The sequence below is a fragment of the Canis lupus genome, chromosome 36 (assembly GCF_011100685.1).
Source record: "Canis lupus familiaris isolate Mischka breed German Shepherd chromosome 36, alternate assembly UU_Cfam_GSD_1.0, whole genome shotgun sequence".
Taxonomy (NCBI): Eukaryota; Metazoa; Chordata; class Mammalia; order Carnivora; family Canidae; genus Canis; species Canis lupus.
Window position 1 is genome coordinate 29,895,672 of NC_049257.1, and position 6,000 is coordinate 29,901,671.

Consider the following 6,000-nt stretch of genomic DNA (forward strand, 5'->3'; position numbering starts at 1 on the left):
TCCAGAAAATTTACCAAGAGGGAGGTAATACTTGCCAACTCATTCTGTGAGGCCTGAATTACCCTGGTATCAAAACCAAAGAAGACAATATGACTGAAAAACATTAGCCTCCAGTACAGCAATATTAGGTAAAAATATGTTCCAATTTTCATCAGGAAACAAAACAGGAAGACCTGTTTTGATTTTTAAAAATTCAGGTATCTAACATTATAATATTTGTACTTCAAGTCTATTAATTGAGAAAATGTAAAGGGAATATCATTAGGAATCTAGAATTCTTCAAACTGAAGTCTTATTAATAGTTTTACTATTTTTATTGTAGTGTAGTAGATACACCATGAAATATGCTATTTTAACCATTTTTAAGTGCACAACCCTGTGTCATTAATTATATTCACAATGCTGTACAATCATCACCACTATCAATGTCTGAAATTTCTCATCACCTCAAACAGAAACTCTGTATGCAGTAAGCAATAACTCACCATTCATCCCATCCTCTAGAGGCTGGTCACCTCTGATCTACTCTCTGGCTCTGTGACTTTATCTATTCTGGATATACACATGGAATTATACACTAAATCTTCTACTGTGTCTGGTTTATTTTACTTAGCATAATGTTCTCAGGGTTCATTCATATAGCATGAATCAGAAATGCATTCATTTTGTATTCATGCATATTTGAAAATAGTTGGTACAAAAAGAGCAAGAGTAGGCATAGGACAGTTTGAAATAATCATTTTGATTCATTTTCTGAGATATTTTGAAGTTTCCTAAATAAGCCTTAAAAAACATGATCAAAATTTTACAATAAACACTATTATTCTTAAGACTCAACCAATTACTGAGATTCACTCCATTATTAAGCCTTGTGGAATGAGGTGATGCTTAGAGATGGGTTATTATGGGATTCAAGGATAGGTTAGCATTGATAAGAATCATGGATAGAGAGAGAAACTGAGCCTGGCAGCAGAGTGGTGGTGGTGGTGCTGAAGCTGTGTTACAGTTGAAGGGTGTCCATGGCACATTGTGCTTGGTGATAAAAACACTACATTTTATTAGTGCCATATTGACTGATACTTTCACATTTCTGATGTCAAAATAGCCTAATCAACAACATATAATATGTATTCAGTCTAGAGAGAATGCTACCATTACATTTTGATTTGGGAATTCCTTGCAATAAGTCCATGATACCTCAGGAAACTGTGGCCCAGCAGATGAAACTATTGGGATAGAAGTATTGCATCGCTGGGACTTCATTATGGACCATAGTGTCCCTTTACTCTTTTGTTTTTAAAATAAATTTCAAATGTGTTTGAAAACACACTTGTTCCAAGTGAGAGAGAACATAGAATTCCAAAGAAGGTGGAATCTCCGGGTGGCTCAGTGGTTTGGCGTCTGCCTTTGGCCCATGGTGTGACCCCAGAGTCCCGGGATCGATTCCCATGTCGGGTTCCCTGCATGGAGCCTGCTTCTCCCTCTCTCTCTCTCTCTCTCTCTCTGTGTGTGTGTGTGTCTCTCATGAATAAATAAAAGGAATCTTTAATTAAAAAAAAAAAAAAAGAATCCCAAAGGAGGGCCTGAAGAGAGTTGAACAGAGCAGATTAGACATGGGTCCAGTGTTTTTTGTCATTGGTTCTGGAAAGAAGAGATGTGGAAAAGACTAAATCGCCCTCAACCTTTTGGTAGTTGAATCTTAAGCTCTGATTCTAGGAGATACTGCCACTTAGAGAAGAAGTGAAAAAAAGGAAAGAGGAGTAATGAGAAGACTGGGCTCCTGGAAATGACACATCACACCCAGAAACCAGTCATTGAAGATCCCAGAGACCCAGTAGAGATGGTCTAGCATGAAAGAACTTTTTGAAAGAACTTGCACCCTTTCTTCATTTTGGTGAGATTTGATATTTAGAAACGAGGACTTCAATAGTCACTCTTGAATTCAGATTTCTCCAAAGGACAAAAAAATCAGAAAGAAGTATAGTATTGGTATATTTCTATAAAAGGCATAATGCATTTAAAAATGTTTTTAAGAAGACAACTCTGTAAATTAATTTCCCACGTTAAATATTTTAGATGGAAAACCAAAAAGGGAGGGGGCTGGAGATAACTTCAATTGAAATAGGTGAATTACATTATAGTATATTTCCTTAATCACGTCTACATAGCAAAAATAAATTGGCAATACAATTAACTTATTTTAACCAATATCAACATTCAACTTATCTAAAGTATACTAATAAATACTTTTGAGAATCCTAGTCTAATATTCCCTTCCCTTTTCATCTTGCCTTTCCTGCCCTTTACTTTTTTTTTTTTTTTTTGCAAGAATGTTTACTTGGCTTGCTTTATTTATTTATTTATTTACTTATTTACTTACTCACTTACTTTTTGCTAAAAGGGTAATGACATGAGGTGAAATCTCATAAATTAAAAGTTTGTACACAGTGAATTTAAACCAACCATTTCTAAAGGATAAATAACACATTTACTATTTGGCTAGTTGCTATGTATTCTGGGAATGAGTTAAGCCCTTTGAACTTGGTCTTTTCTTCCCGTAGTTAGCCATCTTGTCCAATTATTTGAATTTGAATAATAGAGATAACAAAGATCAGGAAATTAATTCTGAAGAAAAGAGCAGGTTAATATCATGAAAACTATGAATTAATTCAAAACCAACTTCCCACTTCATAGATTATTTTATTTTTAAATTTGGCAGAAATGTTTTTCATAGAAGGTTCTAGTCAAAATAGTTTTATGACCAACAAGCAAGTGAAGCCTAGGGTTACAATCAGACCCGCAAGCACAATGGGGGCATACTTCATTTGGACACAAACCACATTTCCCAGAGCAATTTTGATCTAATCCTTGGAGATAAAACAAATTCTTAAAGATATCAGACTACGCCTCTAAAAAAACACAAACAAAACAAAATTTGTGCCGCTCAGCAAACCTTATAGAAAGAGGAACCAAATAGTAACGGGTGTGTCATTAAAGTTCTCCAGCAAGACACTGTCTACGGTCACTCACCTAAAAGCAAATTTGGTTTCCTAGTGTGACTATTCAAATTGTTAGAAGTAAAAAAAAAAAAAAAAATTAGTATTGTAAAGTTTTACCTCTATAATGTTAATTATGTGTTTACATTAATAGTTTTAATCTCTGTTGATCCCTATGAATATTTTATATCATTTTACTGACCTGTAGGCTCTAAATTAAATTGCCCGCCCCAACCCATTTTCGGACATGATTGACTTTTTCGCTTAAAGATTAGATGAGACACAGATAACAATGTTTTGAAATGATCATCTCTAGAATGATGAACGACAAAAAAAAAAATTCTAAAAATGTTTTAGGAAAGGATTTGGGGGATCCCTGGGTGGCGCAGCGGTTTGGCGCCTGCCTTTGGCCCGGGGCGCGATCCTGGAGACCCGGGATCGAATCCCATATCAGGCTCCCGATGCATGGAGCCTGCTTCTCCCTCTGCCTGTGTCTCTGCCTCTCTCTCTCTCTCTCTCTGTGACTATCATAAGTAAATAAATAAAAAAATTAAAAAAAAAAAAAAAAAAAGGAAAGGATTTGGTTAGGTTTACAAACTTTGCAATGGATCAGGATTGACACCTTTCCCTGCTGGGCCCTTAGGCGTCAGCTCTCAGTCCGGGCTGTAGGTTTCCTGCTGGCTTGTGCCCTTTGTGTTTATCACCCAATTTACCGAGTCATTTTGTGACTAATTTCCAGAGCACTGTGACTCAGTGTGGCTCTTGCTTATCTTTTCCTCTTCTTTTCCTACATGGCGCTGCTCTTGGCTTTCATTTTGTGGTAATACTCCCACAAGTGAGCGTCTCCCTAATTAAATAGCCTTGCCCCCCTCTCGCTCTGCGGCTGAGTACCTCGACATTATGGGCTTCTGTTTACTACCAGGAGCGAATTTTAATGTCATGGCATAGCCAGCGTGAAGGCGACAGCACGGCACGTAGGTACGGGATCTATTGCTCTAACTGACTTAAAGGAATTCTTGCATATCCTTATTCAGCATCTTAGAACATGAGCTTCGGTCTCAAGGCTTGCAGCGCGTTTCCCTAGAGAGATTAGGTACCGTAGACCTAAAATACCTCCTTTTGATTGCAAGGATCCTAATCCATGCTGCATTGTAACGATCAACAATTAAAAGCAATAACCAGAAGGTTCTTTAGACATACCGGCCAGTGTCTTTATCACACGCCTTTATGTGTTAATAAACGGTATTTAAAAAGGAAAGCAAGTCTTCAGAAAATTCCAATGAAACAGGCACAATTAGCAAAGAACTGCTGAAAAGCATAAGAAAGGCGCCTGGGGCCACCCTCTGACAATGGGGTCAGGGCACGTGTATTTGCCTAAGAAGACAGTGCTGAGCACCTCGTTTGCATAGAAATAGAGGTTCACTGTGTTTCGCCCCCGGCCAGCTCGGGCCTCCCCCAGCCCGGCCTCCCAGCGCCCTCCTCCCAGGAAGAAAGCAGGCCCGAGGGCACGCTGCCACCTACTCACCAGCGAGCCTTGCAGAAAGTTCTTGGAAAGACTGCTTTCCCAGCGGCCTGGGGATACTGTTCCCTGGCAGGCAGGCGCGGGAGGGGGGTTATCTCCTCTGCGTCTTCCCCTGGGCGGCTCCAGGATCTGATCCCGGGGCTGCTGGCCCGCAGCCAGAGGCTCCTGCGCTGGAGGCCGGAGGCCGGCCTTCCTGCCGAGGCCACCCTGGCCGCCTGCAGGCCACGCCAGGCCCTCTGCAAGGCTCTGCCCCCCTGGGCCGGACAAGGGCAACAGCCCGGGACCACCCTGGAACAGCTCTTAGCTCTTGCCTGCACTTCCTGGGGTTCCTGCTGCAATCAGTTCAAGACACAGGAACACCCCCCACTCCCCAGAGTCAGGGATTTCCTAAGCAGCGTCTATTTATCACCGCGTTGTTCCTTAGCAAAATGCACGTTCCCCCCAGTTTGTTTCTTCTTCAAATTATTCTCTTCCCATTATCTCTACAGCAATGAAAAAATCTACCTGCACCTTCTGTGGTCAGGGAGGCCGCCCGTGGCGCGGCCACCGCTGGGCCCTGAGCCCTGCACTGGGGGTTGCCAGCCGCGCAGCCCCAGCCCACTATGTGGACTCCCTGCGCCTCTATCTCTTTCCCTAAGACAATCAAACGCAATCAAAGTCCTGGGTTGGATAGGAGGAGCGAGTGGATTGACCCAGACGCGCGGGTGTGGACACAGGAGCACTCCCGACAGCCTCCCACACGCAGCAAACCTCCCCTAGACGTTGGCTGCTGTGTGTGCGACCATTCGGAGTGTGAGGAACTGACAGCTTCCAAGACTGGCAAGTCCGGAGGTACGTCCGCTGCCCTGCTGGGGGCCCTGCTGGGGGCTGCTGCCACCGAGGCCAACCTTGAGTGTGCTCCTGGGGCAATGACGGCCGGTCGGCTCGGGGCCACCAGAGCCTCCCGAAGATGCCAGGTCTCCTGGGCCTGGAGGCCTAGCTCACCTGCCCGGAAACCCCATCACTTTCTTGTGTTTCCCATTTCACATTGTCTTTATGCCTTCGCCTTTTTTCGCCCTCTGGTCTTTGTGCCTTCACCTTCCTTTGCCTCCCTCCTGTCATCTCTGGGTAAGGGCTAACTTCTCTCTGCTTTTAACATAAACATCACTCCTATGTATTGAATAACTATGAGGTATCCAGACAGAAATTACTTCGTCTAGTTCCCTCATCCAGCTTGTGAAGAAGGTCCTTTCTCTGTAGGTGGGTGCCCAGGGCCAGCCACCCCGAGACCGCCCCCTGCAGCAAGAAGACCGCTGTAAGCAGTCAAGTTAAAAGCAACCAAAACCCAGCAGATTCAGAAAAGCCTACTTACCTCCCCACAATCGCCTAAAAGAACGGAGATAGAAGACCTGCTCCAGGACTGGAGCTAGCGCTGGACGTAAGCACGACGGGACCTGAACCAGGCACCGCAGGGAGAGAGGAACCCAGCATGTCCTGTGGGAT

At 43.1% G+C, this 6,000-nt stretch overlaps 1 protein-coding gene across 1 annotated transcript in view; it reads right to left on the reverse strand.

Moving 5' to 3' along the window:
* The window catches only part of TFPI (tissue factor pathway inhibitor), a 51,948-nt gene extending 47,385 nt beyond the window's left edge, over positions 1–4,563 (reverse strand). Inside the window, 1 exon segment of the mRNA NM_001003243.2 lies at positions 4,522–4,563. The gene's annotated coding sequence lies outside the window, so the exon portion shown is untranslated.
* Between the last annotated feature and the right edge of the window lie 1,437 nt (positions 4,564–6,000).